The sequence below is a fragment of the Lepidochelys olivacea genome (genome assembly GCF_965140295.1).
Source record: "Lepidochelys olivacea isolate rLepOli2 genome assembly, chromosome: 24".
Lineage (NCBI taxonomy): Eukaryota > Metazoa > Chordata > Testudines > Cheloniidae > Lepidochelys > Lepidochelys olivacea.
Window position 1 is genome coordinate 3,052,690 of NC_140434.1, and position 18,646 is coordinate 3,071,335.

Genomic DNA, 18,646 nt, shown 5'->3' on the forward strand with positions numbered 1-18,646 from the left:
CTTCAGGAGAAGGGACTGTTTCCTGTTGCATGTCTGCTCAGCCCTTGACGCACTGTGGCCCCGGTCTCAGGGGGGGCCTCGAAGAGCTAATGAAATTTGAAGTAATAATAACAGCTCACCTGTACTTCACCAGCACTGACAAACCCTTAGATGAAAGGCTGGCAAAGAGCTGGGAGGGCTTGGCTGATGCGAGTTGAATTATTTGTGGCACCCAGAGAACACTGCAGTGTAAGAAATGCTCCAATGGTTGTCAAGGTTCCTTCCCCACTCTGAATTCTAGGGTACAGATGTGGGGACCTGAATGAAAACCTCCTAAGCTTACTTTTAGCAGCTTAGGTTAAAACTTCCCCAAGGTACAAACTATTTTACCCTTTGCCCTTGGACTTCCACTGCCACCACCAAACGTTTATCTGGCTTTATTTATTAGGAAAGTGTTGTTTGGAAATGTCTTTCCCCGCAAAATCCTCCCAACCCTTGAACCCCACTTCCTGGGGAAGCTTTGGTAAAAATCCTCACCAATTTGCATAGGTGAACACAAACCCAAACCCTTGGGTCTTAAGAACAATGAAAAGCATTCAGTTTCTGAAAAGAAGGATTTTAAGAGAAGTAAAAAAGAATCAGCTCTGTAAAATCAGGATGGTAAGTACCTTACAGGGTAATTAGGTTCAAAACATAGAGAATCCCTCTAGGCAAAACCTTAAGTTACAAAAAGACACACAGACAGGAATCTTCATTCTATTCAGCACAGCTTAATTTCTCAGCCATTCAAAGAAATCATAATCTAACGCATCTCTAGCTAGATTACTTACTACATTCTAAGACTCCATTCCTGTTCTGTCCCCGGCAAAAGCATCACACAGACAGACACAGACCCTTTGTTTTTCTCCCTCCTCCCAGCTTTTGAAAGTACCTTCTCTCCTCATTGGTCATTTTGGTCAGGTGCGAGCGAGGTTATCCTAGCCTCTTAACCCTTTACAGGTGAAAGGGTTTTTCCTCTGGCCAGGAGGGATTTTAAAGGGGGTTACCCTTCCCTTTATATTTATGACAATGGTCTTTTCTCCTTTCTTTCTTTTTAGGTTTCTGCGTTTCTACGAAGTCACCCAGGCTTATCGCGGAAATTTTCTTTCCCCTCTTTTCATGCGATGTGGGTCTTTTAAAGCAAAACACAAGAGAGCTTGAAATGGGTGAGACAGGAGCCAAGCAGTGATTAAAGAGACAAAGAGAGGGCAAAGCAAACACCAGGAGGCAGATGATTCCAGGAAGAGCAAGTTACATTTCAACGCAACAATAATTCGAGGTTGGATGGAAGCTGGGGAATGAAATTATTCCAGTGCTGAAGACGTGACGGTGGATTTGTACAGAGTGAGTGTCTCGGATGTGAGCAATATCTGAGGGTTGACTACGCAGTCAGTTACATCCTACATGAGAAGGTCCTGATCCCATAAGAGAATTAACAGTCTGTGAAAGGATAAACCCCTGGAACCGTCAGTGAAATAAGGAACAAAGCTCAGGAGAACATGAGCTAAGCAAGAGGAGGAAAAATAACTTGCAAAGGGATGTGAGATGTGTGAATTTTTGACAGGGAGGTTGCTTAACCATTGGAAAAACATTGCAAGGGAAGGGGGAGGATCCTCCATCACTAAAAGTCTTCAGATCAAGACCTTTCTGGCAGAGACGCCTTAGAGAATCACAAGATATGGGGTATAAGTATACAGGGGTGACTGGGTGAAATTCTCTGTGCATTATCGTACAGGATGTCAGTCTAGATGGCAATGGTCTCTTCTCACCTTATGCAATTTAAAGGTGAAAATGTAGATAGGGGAATACAGCAATCGAGTTTCCAAGAAATGTGAAACAGATGTGTACATTTTGAAAGGCAATGCCTGATTGCACGTGGTGCTTGCAAAAGTCTCCCCCATAATGTATAATCCATGGCTGTGCTTATGGATAGCATCAGTAACCCCCTATTGAAGGAGGCATGAATTCTGTGGAAGATTAAGATCTAGTCTCTTAAAAGAGGCCTTGTTTCCTTGACTTCCAATGGTTTTCTAGGACGGCCAAGTCCCCGTGGGGTCTACTCGGTATCTACCACAATAAAAAATAAATTGGAGGTAGGTTCAGCTGACCTAATAAGACCTCATTTCAGAGCTTTGGCCCACAGTATGGAGACTTCTGCAGCAGGTCCTTCTGCAAAGGAGAATGAAACACCAGGAGGCAGACGATGCCAGGAATCACAAATTTTATTGGAGCACGTCTCCATTAAAAGACATGATGGGATAAGAGAAAAAAGGAGGAAAATCTCCCACAGGAAAAAGAGTTGAAAGCACAAGTGTTACAGGATCTCTCCCAGGAACAGCTGACATCCCAGGGGCACAAAGACGGTCAGTTACTCGTTACAAGGGGAGGCATTGACCTTTGGAGAGGAAAAGCAGAAACGGTGCGCAGTGTGCGGATAGAGAGTGGAAACGTTCCTAGAAACACGTCCCACTGCGAGGGGAATGCCAGACCAGCGGAGCGAGGAGAGAGTTTCGGCGCGAGGGGCTGTAATTCATTCTCATTCTGTAGATGTCCGAGGTTCCATGGGTCCTAACAGAGCTTCTTTTCTTTGCAGCAGTGCTGCACGGGGGGGCATTTTTCAGGGCATGGAGGGCACGGAATGCACTTTTCAGGGCACGGAATGCACTTTTCAGGGCACGGGCATGGACATGGATGCACGCATGTAGTACACTTCTTCACGCAGACTTTACAGCAAGGATCCACGCATTTTGTCACACACTTGGTCACACAGACTTTGCAGCAGGGATCCAGGCATTTGGTAGTGCACTTGGTCACACAGCAAGGAGGAGGCAGGCAGGTCTGTTTGCATTGCTGCTGGTAAACCATCTTCCTGGACGTGGGCAAAACTGAAAGACAAAGTAGGCTTCAAGGTTTGCAAAATCAAAACAAACAGCATCATTTTCTCATTAGCCTCATGCACCAGAACATTCAGCAGAATCAGAGCCTGGTGCACTGGGAACACTTCTCCAGAGAGAGCATTACCATTGCCAACCGCTTCAGAAAGAACAAACATAGGGGAGGATGGACTGAAATCCCATTCTAAAGGTCTGCAATGGGATTCGTGAAATAACCTCAAGATACCTAAGCAAAACACTCTTCTGACCAGTAAAATATCTCTGCAGAAGAAAGCAAAACATTCGGTGCAAAATGTACTCTAAGATTGAAAGAGTTATCCTGAGATTAATGGCAGGGCGAGAGATACAGAATGGGTTGAGCAGTATTGGTAACCATTGATCATTACTGCATTCAAATATTTTTCTGCTAGAAGAGTTAAATAAACCACTCAGTGCTTCTGAACGTGCAGGTGGCAAATGGAAGAGCATTTGTGCAAATGTTCTCTTCCCAGGTCCTGAGGCTGCACGAATGTATCTGGAGTTGCATTTCCAGTACAGAGCAGCTTGATTTTTATGGGTGGTGATTCCTTGAATCTACTTACTGCCTTCCTTTCATTGGGAGGATGTGTGCGCAGGCAAGGCCTTTAGAGTCTCTTCTGTTCCCCTCCAGCTCTGCAGCTGGTGTAAATCAGTGGAGCTCCATTGACATCCACAGAATTGAGCAGGTTTTCGCTCGTGAGGAATCGGGCAGTGAGACTGCAGGGGCTATATCCCCTCCATATCGTGTCAGTCTGAGTTACTTGCAGACGCATCTTACTCCTTTGCCCTCAAATCTCCGACCGCTCCCTCCGCCTAGAGGTTTTCCTTTCCCACTTCTCTCTTCTGAAACTCTGAGCCCCGCCCTGTAATTCCCTGTCACACCCACTAATTGAATCTCCTGATTTAGAAAGGGCTGCGTAAATCATGGACGGAGAACATTCAGCACAAACAGAGCTTGGTGCCGTGGGAAACATTTCTGTCAAGAGAGCATTGCCATTGCAAACCACTTGAGAAAGAACAACCCTGACAGAGAATGGACTGAAATCCCTTCCTGCACCCTGCAATGGGATTAGAGAAATCACAGCAAGATACTTACGCAAAGTGCTCTTGTGAACAGCGAGGAAAGGAAAGCCTGAAATGAAGCCCAGCCATGAAGTTAGCTCTCAATAATAAGAACAAGACTTACCAAGTCACCAACTGGAGCAAATGAAGAAGCCGAGTGAATTGAGGAGCACTGGGTCATGAGCCTTTTTATATGGTTTCCATGGCCTGCTCCACGGAAATGAGGCACCCCACAGGTATGTCTCGCTCGAATCACACAGCCTTCAATTGCTCATTTGCATCACTAATGTTGCTAATTATTTTAAATAATTATTTTAAGCGGATGCACGTTCCATATTAGAGGAAATGCTGTTTGGAAGTTCTCTGCCTGATCCACAGAGTCGACATTAGAAAAAGGCAATTCAATTAACACCAGGATTCTTTGCTTTTCCATAAATTCCTTCTTCAGACTGTCTTCCATCTTCCTTTGAGGCATCTGGTACTGGTTGCTGTAGGAGACAGGACACTGGGCGGGATGGATCTTTGCTCTGAGCCATTATGGGTATTTCTTCGTTCCTGCTAATGTACAACTTCCCTTCATGATATACCACCCAGGCAGCTATAGACACAGAGGTGACCTTGGATTCATGGATTCTCAAGTCTTTTTAGCAGAAGGATACTTCAGATCCAGCCCACCCTGTTAATTCTGCTAGAATAAATATTTGTCAGGAGATTCCTACTGATATGGTGTTTGGCTCATTATTATCTGACATTGTGTCATCACTTAGGGGTGGCTTCTTGCCATTTTGCTCTCAAATTTTATTTCAGTTCTTGTATTTTCTAATACAGATGGCAAGCTGCTGTGGCAGGGTCCATCTTGATATATATGGGATGCCAGCGACCCCAGAGGGGAAAGCAATCACCTGTCCATGTCTCAAAAGAGTGGTAGACGATTTTTTTTATTTCATGATTTAAATGACTGAACCTCCTAGAAAAAAGAACAGGAGAACGTGTGGCACCTTAGAGATTAACAAATTTATTTGAGAATAAGCTTTTGTGGGAAGTGGGCTGTAGCTCATGCAACCTTATGCTCAATTTGTTAGGCTCAAAGGTGCCACAACTACTCCTGTTCTTTTTGCAGATACAGACTAATACGGGTGATACTGTGAAACCTGTACCTCCTAGAGGCCCCAACAACGAGAGCAAACTTATTGCTAGGTGCTGTACAAACATATGGCACTTGCCCCAAAGATTTCCATCTAGACGGATAAAAGGTTGGAAGGGAAAGAGGCGTAGGGAGGTGAAGTGACTTGACCAAGATCACACAGGTGGGCAGAGGCAGGGATATAGTCCCGTTCTCCTGTCTCCCCGTGCAATGCCATATCCAGGAGATCCCTCTGCCTCCTGTAAGGTATTGAATTATTGTGACTCACTAGGGGACAGATTCCTTTACTAGAAGAATCCAGAGATATTTTCCAGCCCTTACCTCTTCCAGGGAGGACCTCATTCTTGGAACCCTGTGGCCCAGCTGGTGAGAACAACACACGGGAATTCCAAAGAGGAAGATACACCCGTCTCGTCAGCGTCAGAGCCTGAGTCACAGGGTATTGAATCAGCTGCTGCCATCTGAACCCACAGGAGAATCACACCCCCTCAGTGCCCTGCGGCATGAGACTCCACAGTGCCCGTTAATTGACTAAGCAGGAATAGCAAGTGACACCAAAGAAAGGGTCTGCAAGATGCCCTAGGATGGGCTCTTAATGACCCACAAGTGTTGGCTTTAAGGAGGAAAAGGGAACATGATCTTCCTGATACCTGCATAGAAAGCTCCTCATTTTCTGACTAAAAAAATTAAAACTTTCAACCCTTGTTTTTTTCTTCACAACAGTCACTGCCCTGTGTACACAGGATAAGCTGGGTATCTTTCCCTGCCCATATTAGCATAATGACAATTCCACACTCACGTTGATGGCCTCTTAGATCTGTAAATGTTTTGATGGAATGGAGATGGACAGGAGATAGTTCTCACCCGTGGGGGAACTGGCATCTCATACGTATAAAGACGCACCTCCATCACAAGAGTTTACAATCTATATTAGAAAATATTAGAATTAGGATGAAGTTTCAGTGCAAAATAGCAAGAAGGCAACACGAGGTAAAGACACAATGTCACATAACAAAGACCCAAGCTTCTTCTCAGGAAACACCTGACCAATATTCCCTCTAGCAGGAGTAACAACGGCGAGTAGGCTGCATTTGGAGTCTCCTACTGCTCAAACTACCAAGGAATCCATGAGCCCAGCATCAGCTCTGTGCCCAGAGAGACATGCGTGGTGTATCATGGACGGGAGATGTACATTAGTAGGAGCAGAGGAATACCCCTAGTGGATCAGCTCAGAGATCCATCCAGGCCACTATCTTCTCTCTGCAAGTGAGCAGTACCAGATGCCTCAGAGGAAGATGCAAAAGCCTGCAGAAGGAAGGAATGGAAATCCATAAAGACCATTTTTAAGCAAACAATGCAGTTGTTCATTGAATTGTATTTCTAATATGAATTTTGTAGGTCAGGCGTTTCCTCAAAGATGACACGTGTGTCCACTTAAACTAATTATTAAAAATAATGATGCAAACAAATAGTTGAAGGATGTTTAATTGGAGCAAGTTACTTTATTCAAATCATATTTGCATACCTCTAGGATCTCTCGTTTCCGGATGCCAGGCCATGGAAACCACATAAAAAGGCTCGCATCACAATGCTTCTCAATCGACTCGAAATCTTTACTAGCTCCTGTAGGTGAATTGGGTAAGTCTCCTTCTGATGATTGGGAGCTAACTTTAAGGTTGGGCTTTATTTTTGGCTTTCCTGTCCTTGCTGCTCAGAAGAATGTTTTGCTAAACTATCTTGTGGCTATTTCACGAATCCCATTGCAGGCCATGGGAATGGGATATCAGTCCATCCTCCCCCATGTTTGTTCTTTCTGAAGTGGTTTGCAATGGGAATGCTCTCTGTGGAGAAGTTTTCCTTGTGCACCAGCCTCTGATTCTGCTGAATGTTCCGGTGCACGATGCTCAGGAGAAGATGATGCTGTTTGCCTTGATTTTGCAAACCCTGAAATCTCCTTTGTCTTTCAGGTTTGCCCACGTCCAGGAAGATGGTTTACCAGCAGCAATGCAAACAGACCTGCCTGCCTCCTCCTTGCTGTGTGACCAAGTGTACTACCAAGTGCCTGGATCCCTGCTGCAAAGTCTGTGTGACCAAGTGTGTGAAAAAATGCATGGATCCTTGCTGTAAAGTCTGCGTGAAGAAGTGCACTACATGCGTGCATCCATGCCCATGCCCGTGCCCTCAAAAGTGTGCTCCATGTCCTCCGTGCTTTCCAAAATGCCCACCTGTGGAGCACTGCTGCAAAGAAAAGAAGTTCTGGTAGGGCCCACGGAACCACCGACGACTATGGAATGAAAATGAATTACAGCCCCTCGCACAGTAGCTCTCTCCTCGCTCCGCTGGTCTGCCATTCCCCTTGCAGTGGGACGTGTTTCTGGGAACGTTTCCAGTCTCTGTCCACATACTGCGCACTGTTCTGTCTCTCCTATCGAGAGGTCAATGCCTTCCCTTGTAACGAGTAACTGACCGTCATTGTGCCCTGGGATATCAGCTGTGCTGGGAGAGATCCTGTAAGATTTGTGCTGTAGACTCTTTCCTGTGGGAGATTTTCACCCTTGTTCTCTTTTCCCATCCCATCTTTTAATGTAGAGCAATAAAAGCTACAATTTACGACATCGTCAGCCTCCTGGTGTTTCATCTCTTCAGCACTCATATGCGCTCAGAGCCAGATTCTCCTTCTTTGGGTTTCCTTTTAAAAAGACCCTTCCCTAGGAAGTGGTGGCTGGTGCCCAGAAGAAGTCATGGGGACAGAGGGAGCAAGGAGGAGCGGAGACAGCTGGGTACAGGGGAGACAGGCCGGGTCTCTGCCTCTGTGGGACTGAAACAGTCAGACAGCAACAGCCTGTGTCCCCTGCTCAGCGCCTCCCCCGTCTGCTGTCTGTTGTGTGTGTGCGACAGGGCCTGAATTCCCAGGGGGTATCCAGGTGCGCTGCACCAGTGGGGGCCGGACCAGCTCAGCTCTCAGAGGGGTTCTGCCCGTTGCAGCAGCTGGGCCGCAAAACAATTTCGTTTTTTTTAATTCTCATGATTTTGGGGTCCCACTGATACCTGTTTAGCACTTCGGCCTGACCATCCTGCCGACGCCCACAAGCTGGTATCCTAATATTCGGCAATATTCAACTACTGCCACCAGCGACCAGCCTTGCGCTGCAACTTCTCTTTAGTGAAGGGTGCGTCAGGCTTAGCGTGACCAAATGTCCTGATTTTATCGGGACTGTCCTGATTCTTTGGGGATTTGACTTATATACGACCCTAACAACTAATCAGTATGTCAAGAGAAAGGACTGTGTGGTACCCCCGAGCTCTGATTCAGCTGAGAAAGGACCTGCTGCAAAAGCCACCATGCCGGGAGGGTGGGGTGGGCAAAGCTTTGAAATGAGGCCTTGTTAAGTTAGCCAACCCCACCTCCAATTCAGTTTCTATTTTTATGGGTACTAAAGAGAGCTCACAGGAGCTTGGCCGTGCTAGAACATCAATGTCCGGTTGAGCAAAAGAAGAAACCGTGACGAGAAAAGATCTTGATTTTCCACAGTATCCGCACCCCCTTCAGTCAGGGATGACTGATGCTATCCGTAAACACTGGCATGGATCAGATATTATGTGGGAGATTTTTTATATGCTTACCAGGGCTGGGTGCCCAGAAATGAGACAGGCTAGTGATATACAGATGTGATTTTTAACAATGCAAACTTCCTCCACCTACAGATCCTTCAATTACTTGCTTGCATCAAGATTTTTAAAAAGTATTTTAACAATTAGTTATAATTATTTTAAGGAAACACACGTGACAGTGTCTGAGCAAATGCTGTTTGTAAGTTCTTGCGCCTGACCCACGTAATTCCAATGGGAAAAAAACAATTCAACAAAGAACTGGCTTATTTGCTTTCTAAAATGGACTCTTACGTATTTCCATAAATTCCCCTTCACAGGCGTTCTTGCACCTTCTTCTGAGATATCTTGGGGTGCTCACTGTCAGAGACACGATCCTGGCCTAGACTGATCTGTGGTCTGACCTGCTATGGGTATTTCTCCATTCCTGCTAATCTGCAGCTCCCCTCCACGCTTCTATAAACATGGAGTTGATGTTGGAATAATGAACACCCCAGTAATTTTAGCAGTAGGACAGTCTCCACTCTGTTAGTCCTGCTAGAAGACATATCTGGGGTCCTTATCATCTGACATTGTGTCTTCGCTTAGTAGTGGCTTCCTGCTATTTTGTGATGCAACTTCTTTCTCCTTCAAAACCAATCGAATACACTCGACATTCATCGATTCCAAGGCCAGAAGGGACCACTCTGATCACCTCATCTGATCTCTTGTCCAACACTGGCCACAGAACTAACCCGGAATAACTTCTAAAGCATAGACATTGGACAAACATCCGGTCTTGATTTAAAACTTCTCAGTGATGGAGAATCCACAACCACGGCTGGCAAATGGTTCCAATGCCTAATCACACTCCCTGTTAATATTTTACGCCTTATTTCCAGCCTGAATTTTTCGAGCTTCAGCTTCCAGCCATGGTCCAGTGACCTCCTCAGCCAGCTCTTGTAAAACTCTTGCATTTGAGTTATCTGGACCTCCTTCTTTAAAAATGTCTAACTTTAATAGCTTCTCTTCAACATCCTCTATTTTAAGACCTTTGTGCTGGACAGGTGTCTATCCTTATACATATGGGATGTCAGTGCGCCCAGTGGTGAGAGCAAAATCTTGTTTATCTCCCTTATGTTAAAAATGTTTACATATCTAAGGTGCCCTCAGTCTGAGTTTGCAATTATAATTACCCCAATATGGACGGGAAAAGTCACCCATGTTATCCTCTTTATACAGCGTGATGAGCATTCTGAACAAGAATGACAGGAGTTTTAATTGATTTAAATCATGGAATGAGAACTTACCATACATGTGTCAGGAAGCTCATGTTCCCTTTTAACTGATCATAGGGTGGTTTTCTTTCTTGCTTGCTTGCTTGCTTTCTTTCAAAAGAGAGACTGTTGCAGAGATTTCCATAATTGTAAGCTACTTGAGACCAGAACCATAGTTTCCTTATGTGTTTGTACAGCCCCTAGCACAATGGGGTCCTGGACCACTAATGATGCTCCTTGGCCTTACCTCTATTCCAGGATTATGCCCCAGATTCTATCACCTTCAGGAGAAGGGACTGTTTCCTGTTGCATGTCTGCTCAGCCCTTGACGCACTGTGGCCCCGGTCTCAGGGGGGGCCTCGAAGAGCTAATGAAATTTGAAGTAATAATAACAGCTCACCTGTACTTCACCAGCACTGACAAACCCTTAGATGAAAGGCTGGCAAAGAGCTGGGAGGGCTTGGCTGATGCGAGTTGAATTATTTGTGGCACCCAGAGAACACTGCAGTGTAAGAAATGCTCCAATGGTTGTCAAGGTTCCTTCCCCACTCTGAATTCTAGGGTACAGATGTGGGGACCTGAATGAAAACCTCCTAAGCTTACTTTTAGCAGCTTAGGTTAAAACTTCCCCAAGGTACAAACTATTTTACCCTTTGCCCTTGGACTTCCACTGCCACCACCAAACGTTTATCTGGCTTTATTTATTAGGAAAGTGTTGTTTGGAAATGTCTTTCCCCGCAAAATCCTCCCAACCCTTGAACCCCACTTCCTGGGGAAGCTTTGGTAAAAATCCTCACCAATTTGCATAGGTGAACACAAACCCAAACCCTTGGGTCTTAAGAACAATGAAAAGCATTCAGTTTCTGAAAAGAAGGATTTTAAGAGAAGTAAAAAAGAATCAGCTCTGTAAAATCAGGATGGTAAGTACCTTACAGGGTAATTAGGTTCAAAACATAGAGAATCCCTCTAGGCAAAACCTTAAGTTACAAAAAGACACACAGACAGGAATCTTCATTCTATTCAGCACAGCTTAATTTCTCAGCCATTCAAAGAAATCATAATCTAACGCATCTCTAGCTAGATTACTTACTACATTCTAAGACTCCATTCCTGTTCTGTCCCCGGCAAAAGCATCACACAGACAGACACAGACCCTTTGTTTTTCTCCCTCCTCCCAGCTTTTGAAAGTACCTTCTCTCCTCATTGGTCATTTTGGTCAGGTGCGAGCGAGGTTATCCTAGCCTCTTAACCCTTTACAGGTGAAAGGGTTTTTCCTCTGGCCAGGAGGGATTTTAAAGGGGGTTACCCTTCCCTTTATATTTATGACAATGGTCTTTTCTCCTTTCTTTCTTTTTAGGTTTCTGCGTTTCTACGAAGTCACCCAGGCTTATCGCGGAAATTTTCTTTCCCCTCTTTTCATGCGATGTGGGTCTTTTAAAGCAAAACACAAGAGAGCTTGAAATGGGTGAGACAGGAGCCAAGCAGTGATTAAAGAGACAAAGAGAGGGCAAAGCAAACACCAGGAGGCAGATGATTCCAGGAAGAGCAAGTTACATTTCAACGCAACAATAATTCGAGGTTGGATGGAAGCTGGGGAATGAAATTATTCCAGTGCTGAAGACGTGACGGTGGATTTGTACAGAGTGAGTGTCTCGGATGTGAGCAATATCTGAGGGTTGACTACGCAGTCAGTTACATCCTACATGAGAAGGTCCTGATCCCATAAGAGAATTAACAGTCTGTGAAAGGATAAACCCCTGGAACCGTCAGTGAAATAAGGAACAAAGCTCAGGAGAACATGAGCTAAGCAAGAGGAGGAAAAATAACTTGCAAAGGGATGTGAGATGTGTGAATTTTTGACAGGGAGGTTGCTTAACCATTGGAAAAACATTGCAAGGGAAGGGGGAGGATCCTCCATCACTAAAAGTCTTCAGATCAAGACCTTTCTGGCAGAGACGCCTTAGAGAATCACAAGATATGGGGTATAAGTATACAGGGGTGACTGGGTGAAATTCTCTGTGCATTATCGTACAGGATGTCAGTCTAGATGGCAATGGTCTCTTCTCACCTTATGCAATTTAAAGGTGAAAATGTAGATAGGGGAATACAGCAATCGAGTTTCCAAGAAATGTGAAACAGAGGTGTACATTTTGAAAGGCAATGCCTGATTGCACGTGGTGCTTGCAAAAGTCTCCCCCATAATGTATAATCCATGGCTGTGCTTATGGATAGCATCAGTAACCCCCTATTGAAGGAGGCATGAATTCTGTGGAAGATTAAGATCTAGTCTCTTAAAAGAGGCCTTGTTTCCTTGACTTCCAATGGTTTTCTAGGACGGCCAAGTCCCCGTGGGGTCTACTCGGTATCTACCACAATAAAAAATAAATTGGAGGTAGGTTCAGCTGACCTAATAAGACCTCATTTCAGAGCTTTGGCCCACAGTATGGAGACTTCTGCAGCAGGTCCTTCTGCAAAGGAGAATGAAACACCAGGAGGCAGACGATGCCAGGAATCACAAATTTTATTGGAGCACGTCTCCATTAAAAGACATGATGGGATAAGAGAAAAAAGGAGGAAAATCTCCCACAGGAAAAAGAGTTGAAAGCACAAGTGTTACAGGATCTCTCCCAGGAACAGCTGACATCCCAGGGGCACAAAGACGGTCAGTTACTCGTTACAAGGGGAGGCATTGACCTTTGGAGAGGAAAAGCAGAAACGGTGCGCAGTGTGCGGATAGAGAGTGGAAACGTTCCTAGAAACACGTCCCACTGCGAGGGGAATGCCAGACCAGCGGAGCGAGGAGAGAGTTTCGGCGCGAGGGGCTGTAATTCATTCTCATTCTGTAGATGTCCGAGGTTCCATGGGTCCTAACAGAGCTTCTTTTCTTTGCAGCAGTGCTGCACGGGGGGGCATTTTTCAGGGCATGGAGGGCACGGAATGCACTTTTCAGGGCACGGAATGCACTTTTCAGGGCACGGGCATGGACATGGATGCACGCATGTAGTACACTTCTTCACGCAGACTTTACAGCAAGGATCCACGCATTTTGTCACACACTTGGTCACACAGACTTTGCAGCAGGGATCCAGGCATTTGGTAGTGCACTTGGTCACACAGCAAGGAGGAGGCAGGCAGGTCTGTTTGCATTGCTGCTGGTAAACCATCTTCCTGGACGTGGGCAAAACTGAAAGACAAAGTAGGCTTCAAGGTTTGCAAAATCAAAACAAACAGCATCATTTTCTCATTAGCCTCATGCACCAGAACATTCAGCAGAATCAGAGCCTGGTGCACTGGGAACACTTCTCCAGAGAGAGCATTACCATTGCCAACCGCTTCAGAAAGAACAAACATAGGGGAGGATGGACTGAAATCCCATTCTAAAGGTCTGCAATGGGATTCGTGAAATAACCTCAAGATACCTAAGCAAAACACTCTTCTGACCAGTAAAATATCTCTGCAGAAGAAAGCAAAACATTCGGTGCAAAATGTACTCTAAGATTGAAAGAGTTATCCTGAGATTAATGGCAGGGCGAGAGATACAGAATGGGTTGAGCAGTATTGGTAACCATTGATCATTACTGCATTCAAATATTTTTCTGCTAGAAGAGTTAAATAAACCACTCAGTGCTTCTGAACGTGCAGGTGGCAAATGGAAGTGCATTTGTGCAAATGTTCTCTTCCCAGGTCCTGAGGCTGCACGAATGTATCTGGAGTTGCATTTCCAGTACAGAGCAGCTTGATTTTTATGGGTGGTGATTCCTTGAATCTACTTACTGCCTTCCTTTCATTGGGAGGATGTGTGCGCAGGCAAGGCCTTTAGAGTCTCTTCTGTTCCCCTCCAGCTCTGCAGCTGGTGTAAATCAGTGGAGCTCCATTGACATCCACAGAATTGAGCAGGTTTTCGCTCGTGAGGAATCGGGCAGTGAGACTGCAGGGGCTATATCCCCTCCATATCGTGTCAGTCTGAGTTACTTGCAGACGCATCTTACTCCTTTGCCCTCAAATCTCCGACCGCTCCCTCCGCCTAGAGGTTTTCCTTTCCCACTTCTCTCTTCTGAAACTCTGAGCCCCGCCCTGTAATTCCCTGTCACACCCACTAATTGAATCTCCTGATTTAGAAAGGGCTGCGTAAATCATGGACGGAGAACATTCAGCACAAACAGAGCTTGGTGCCGTGGGAAACATTTCTGTCAAGAGAGCATTGCCATTGCAAACCACTTGAGAAAGAACAACCCTGACAGAGAATGGACTGAAATCCCTTCCTGCACCCTGCAATGGGATTAGAGAAATCACAGCAAGATACTTACGCAAAGTGCTCTTGTGAACAGCGAGGAAAGGAAAGCCTGAAATGAAGCCCAGCCATGAAGTTAGCTCTCAATAATAAGAACAAGACTTACCAAGTCACCAACTGGAGCAAATGAAGAAGCCGAGTGAATTGAGGAGCACTGGGTCATGAGCCTTTTTATATGGTTTCCATGGCCTGCTCCACGGAAATGAGGCACCCCACAGGTATGTCTCGCTCGAATCACACAGCCTTCAATTGCTCATTTGCATCACTAATGTTGCTAATTATTTTAAATAATTATTTTAAGCGGATGCACGTTCCATATTAGAGGAAATGCTGTTTGGAAGTTCTCTGCCTGATCCACAGAGTCGACATTAGAAAAAGGCAATTCAATTAACACCAGGATTCTTTGCTTTTCCATAAATTCCTTCTTCAGACTGTCTTCCATCTTCCTTTGAGGCATCTGGTACTGGTTGCTGTAGGAGACAGGACACTGGGCGGGATGGATCTTTGCTCTGAGCCATTATGGGTATTTCTTCGTTCCTGCTAATGTACAACTTCCCTTCATGATATACCACCCAGGCTGCTATAGACACAGAGGTGACCTTGGATTCATGGATTCTCAAGTCTTTTTAGCAGAAGGATACTTCAGATCCAGCCCACCCTGTTAATTCTGCTAGAATAAATATTTGTCAGGAGATTCCTACTAATATGGTGTTTGGCTCATTATTATCTGACATTGTGTCTTCACTTAGGGGTGGCTTCTTGCCATTTTGCTCTCAAATTTTATTTCAGTTCTTGTATTTTCTAATACAGATGGCAAGCTGCTGTGGCAAGGTCCATCTTGATATATATGGGATGCCAGCGACCCCAGAGGGGAAAGCAATCACCTGTCCATGTCCATTATATTACAAAAAAATGGTAGACGATTTTTTTTATTTCATGATTTAAATGACTGAATCTCCTAGAAAAAGAACAAGAGAACGTGTGGCACCTTAGAGATTAACAAATTTATTTGAGAATAAGCTTTTGTGGGAAGTGGGCTGTAGCTCACGAAAGCTTATGCTCAATTTGTTAGGCTCAAAGGTGCCACAACTACTCCTGTTCTTTTTGCAGATACAGACTAATACGGCTGCTACTGTGAAACCTGAACCTCCTAGAGGCCCCAACAATGAGAGCGAACTCATAGCCAGGTGCTGTACAAACACATGGCACCTGCCCCAAAGATTTCCGTCTAGACAGATAAAACGTTGGAGGGGAAAGAGGCGTAGGGAGGTGAAGTTCCTTGTCCAAGATCACACAGGTGGGCAGAGGCAGGGATATAGTCCCGTTCTCCTGTCTCCCCGTGCAATGCCATATCCAGGAGATCCCTCTGCCTCCTGTAAGGTATTGAATTATTGTGACTCACTAGGGGACACATTCCTTTACTAGAAGAATCCAGAGATATTTTCCAGCCCTTACCTCTTCCAGCGGAGATTTGGTTCTTGGAACCCTGTGGCCCAGCTGGTGAGAACAACACACGGGAATTCCAAAGAGGAAAATACATCCGTCTCTTCAGCGTCAGAGCCTGAGTCACAGGGTATTGAATCAGCTGCTGCCATCTGAACCCACAGGAGAATCACACCCCCTCAGGGCCCTGCAGCATGAGACTCCACAGTGCCCGTTAACTGACTAAGCAGGAATAGCAAGTGACACCAAAGAAAGGGTCTGCAAGATGCCCTAGGATGGGCTCTTAATGACCCACAAGTGCTGGCTTTAAGGAGGAAAAGGGAACATGATCTTCCTGATACCTGCATAGAAAGCTCCTCATTTTCTGACAAAAATACATTAAAACTTTCAACTCTTGTATTTTTCTTCACAACAGTCACTGCCCTGTGTACACAGGATAAGTCGGGTGTCTTTCGCTGCCCATAAGAGCATAATTACAGTTCCACACTCACGTTGATGGCCTCTTAGATCTCTAAATGTTTTGATGGAATGGAGATGGACAGGAGATAGTTCTCACCTTTGGGGGCACGGGCATCTCATACGTATAAAGACACACCTCCATCACAAGAGTTTGCAATCTATATTAGAAAATATTAGAATTAGGATGAAGTTTCAGTGCAAAATAGCAAGAAGGCAACACGAGGTGAAGACACTAGGTCACAGAACAAAGATCCAAGCTCCTTATGAGGAGAAACCTGACCAATATTCATTCGAGCAGGAATAACAGGGGCGAGTGGGCTGCATTTGGAGTGTCCTCCTGCTAAAACTACCAAGGAATTCATGAGCCCAGCATCAGCTCTGTGCCCATAGAGACATGCGTGGTGTATCATGGACGGGAGATGTACATTAGCAGGAACAGAGGAATACCCCTAGTGGATCAGCTCAGAGATCCATCCAGGCCACTATCTTCTCTCTGCAAGTGAGCAGTACCAGATGCCTCAGAGAAAGATGCAAAAGCCTGCAGAAGGAAGGAATGGAAATCCATAAAGACCATTTTTAAGCAAACACATTTGTTTATTGAATTATATTTTCTAATAGGAATTTTGGATGTCAGGCATCTCCTTAAAGATGACACGTGTGTCCACTTAAACTAATTATTAAAAATAATGATGCAAACAAATAGTTGAAGGATGTTTAATTAGAGCAAGTTACTTTATGCAAATCATATTTGAATACCTCGAGGATCTCTCATTTCCGGATACCAGGCCATGGAAACCCTATAAAAAGGTTCTCATCACAATGCTCCTCAAACGACTTGACATCTTCATTAGTTCCTGCAGGTGAATTGGGTAAGTCTCCTTCTGATGATTGGGAGCTAACTTCATCGCTTGGCTTAATTTTTCTCTTTCCTTTTTCTTGCTGCTCACAACTTAACTCCCTTGTGGCTATTTCACTAATCCCATTGCAGGCCATGGGAATGGCATTTCAGCCCATCCTCCCTCCTGTTTATTCTTTCTGAGGTGATTTGCCATGGCAATGCTCTCTCTGGAGAAATGTTCCTAGTGCACTAGCCTCTGATTCTGTTGCATGTCCCAGTGCACGATGCTCAGGAGAAGATGATGCTGTTTGTCTTGATTTTGCAAACCCTGAAATCTCCTTTCTCTTTCAGTTTTGCCCACTTACCAGGAAGATGGTTTACCAGCAGCAATGCAAACAGACCTGCCTGCCTCCTCCTTGCTGTGTGACCAAGTGTACTACCAAGTGCCTGGATCCCTGCTGCAAAGTCTGTGTGACCAAGTGCGTGACAAAATGCGTGGATCCTTGCTGTAAAGTCTGCGTGAAGAAGTGCACTACATGCGTGCATCCATGCCCGTGCCCGTGCCCTGACAAGTGCCCTCCAAAATGCCCACCTGTGGAGCACTGCTGCAAAGAAAAGAAGTTCTGGTAGGGCCCACGGAACCACCGACGACTATGGAATGAAAATGAATTACAGCCCCTCGCGCAGTAGCTCTCTCCTCGCTCCGCTGGTCTGGCATTCCCCTTGCAGTGGGATATCAGCTGTTTCTGTGGGAGATCCTGTAAGATTTGTGCTGTAGACGCTTTCCTGTGGGAGATTTTCCCCCTTGTTCTCTTTTCCCATCTGTCTTTTAATGTAGAGCAATAAAAGCTACGATTTATGACATCGTCAGCCTCCTGGTGTTTCATTCTCTTCAGCACTCACGTGCCCTCAGAGCCAGATTCTCCTTCTTTGGGTTTCCTTTTAAAAAGACCCTTCCCCGAGGAAGTGGTGGCTGGTGCCCAGAAGAAGTCATGGGGACAGAGGGAGCAAGGAGGAGCGGAGGCAGCTGGGTACAGGGAAGACAGGCCGGGTCTCTGCCTCTGTGGGACTGAAACAGTCAGACAGCAGCAGCCTGTGTCCCCTGCTCAGCGCCGCCCCCGTCTGCTGTCTGTTGTGTGTGTGCGACAGGGCCTGAATTCCCAGGGGGTATCCAGGTGCGCTGCACCAGTGGGGGCCGGACCAGCTCAGCTCTCAGAGGGGTTCTGCCCGTTGCAGCAGCTGGGCCGCAAAACAATTTTGTTTTTTTTAATTCTCATGATTTTGGGGTCCCACTGATGCCTTTTTAGCACTTCGGCCTGACAATCCTGCCGATGCCCACAAGCTGGTATCCTAATATTCGGCAATATTCAACTACTGCCACCAGCTACCAGCCTTGCGCTGCAACTTCCCAATATGCCCACAGCTGAAGGGTGCATCAGGCTTAGCGTGACCATATAGCCTGATTTTATCAGGACTGTCCAGATTCTTTGGGGATTTGACTTACATACGACCCTATTACCTCCTCATTATACTCGTCCCCCGTCCCCCATCCCGATTATTCACACTTACTCTCTGGTCAATCTAGTCAGATTCCAGATTTCTGAGTATCCGTCT

At 45.6% G+C, this 18,646-nt stretch overlaps 4 long non-coding RNA genes across 4 annotated transcripts; 2 read left to right on the top strand and 2 right to left on the bottom strand.

Annotated features, from left to right (window-relative positions):
- Positions 1-2,222: 2,222 nt before the first annotated feature.
- Positions 2,223-4,147, bottom strand: LOC311512708. The gene is made up of 2 exons (XR_014709540.1): positions 4,117-4,147; positions 2,223-2,903 (listed from the first exon to the last, which is right to left on the bottom strand). It is a non-coding gene; the product is annotated as an uncharacterized lncRNA (long non-coding RNA).
- Positions 4,148-6,741: 2,594 nt separating this feature from the next.
- Positions 6,742-7,751, top strand: LOC311512702. The gene is made up of 2 exons (XR_014709535.1): positions 6,742-6,774; positions 7,104-7,751. It is a non-coding gene; the product is annotated as an uncharacterized lncRNA (long non-coding RNA).
- A 4,753-nt stretch (positions 7,752-12,504) lies between these two features.
- Positions 12,505-14,496, bottom strand: LOC311512653. Its single transcript, XR_014709517.1, has 2 exons — positions 14,399-14,496; positions 12,505-13,185 (listed from the first exon to the last, which is right to left on the bottom strand). It is a non-coding gene; the product is annotated as an uncharacterized lncRNA (long non-coding RNA).
- A 2,510-nt stretch (positions 14,497-17,006) lies between these two features.
- Positions 17,007-17,897, top strand: LOC311512730. Its single transcript, XR_014709548.1, has 2 exons — positions 17,007-17,063; positions 17,384-17,897. It is a non-coding gene; the product is annotated as an uncharacterized lncRNA (long non-coding RNA).
- Positions 17,898-18,646: the final 749 nt, after the last annotated feature.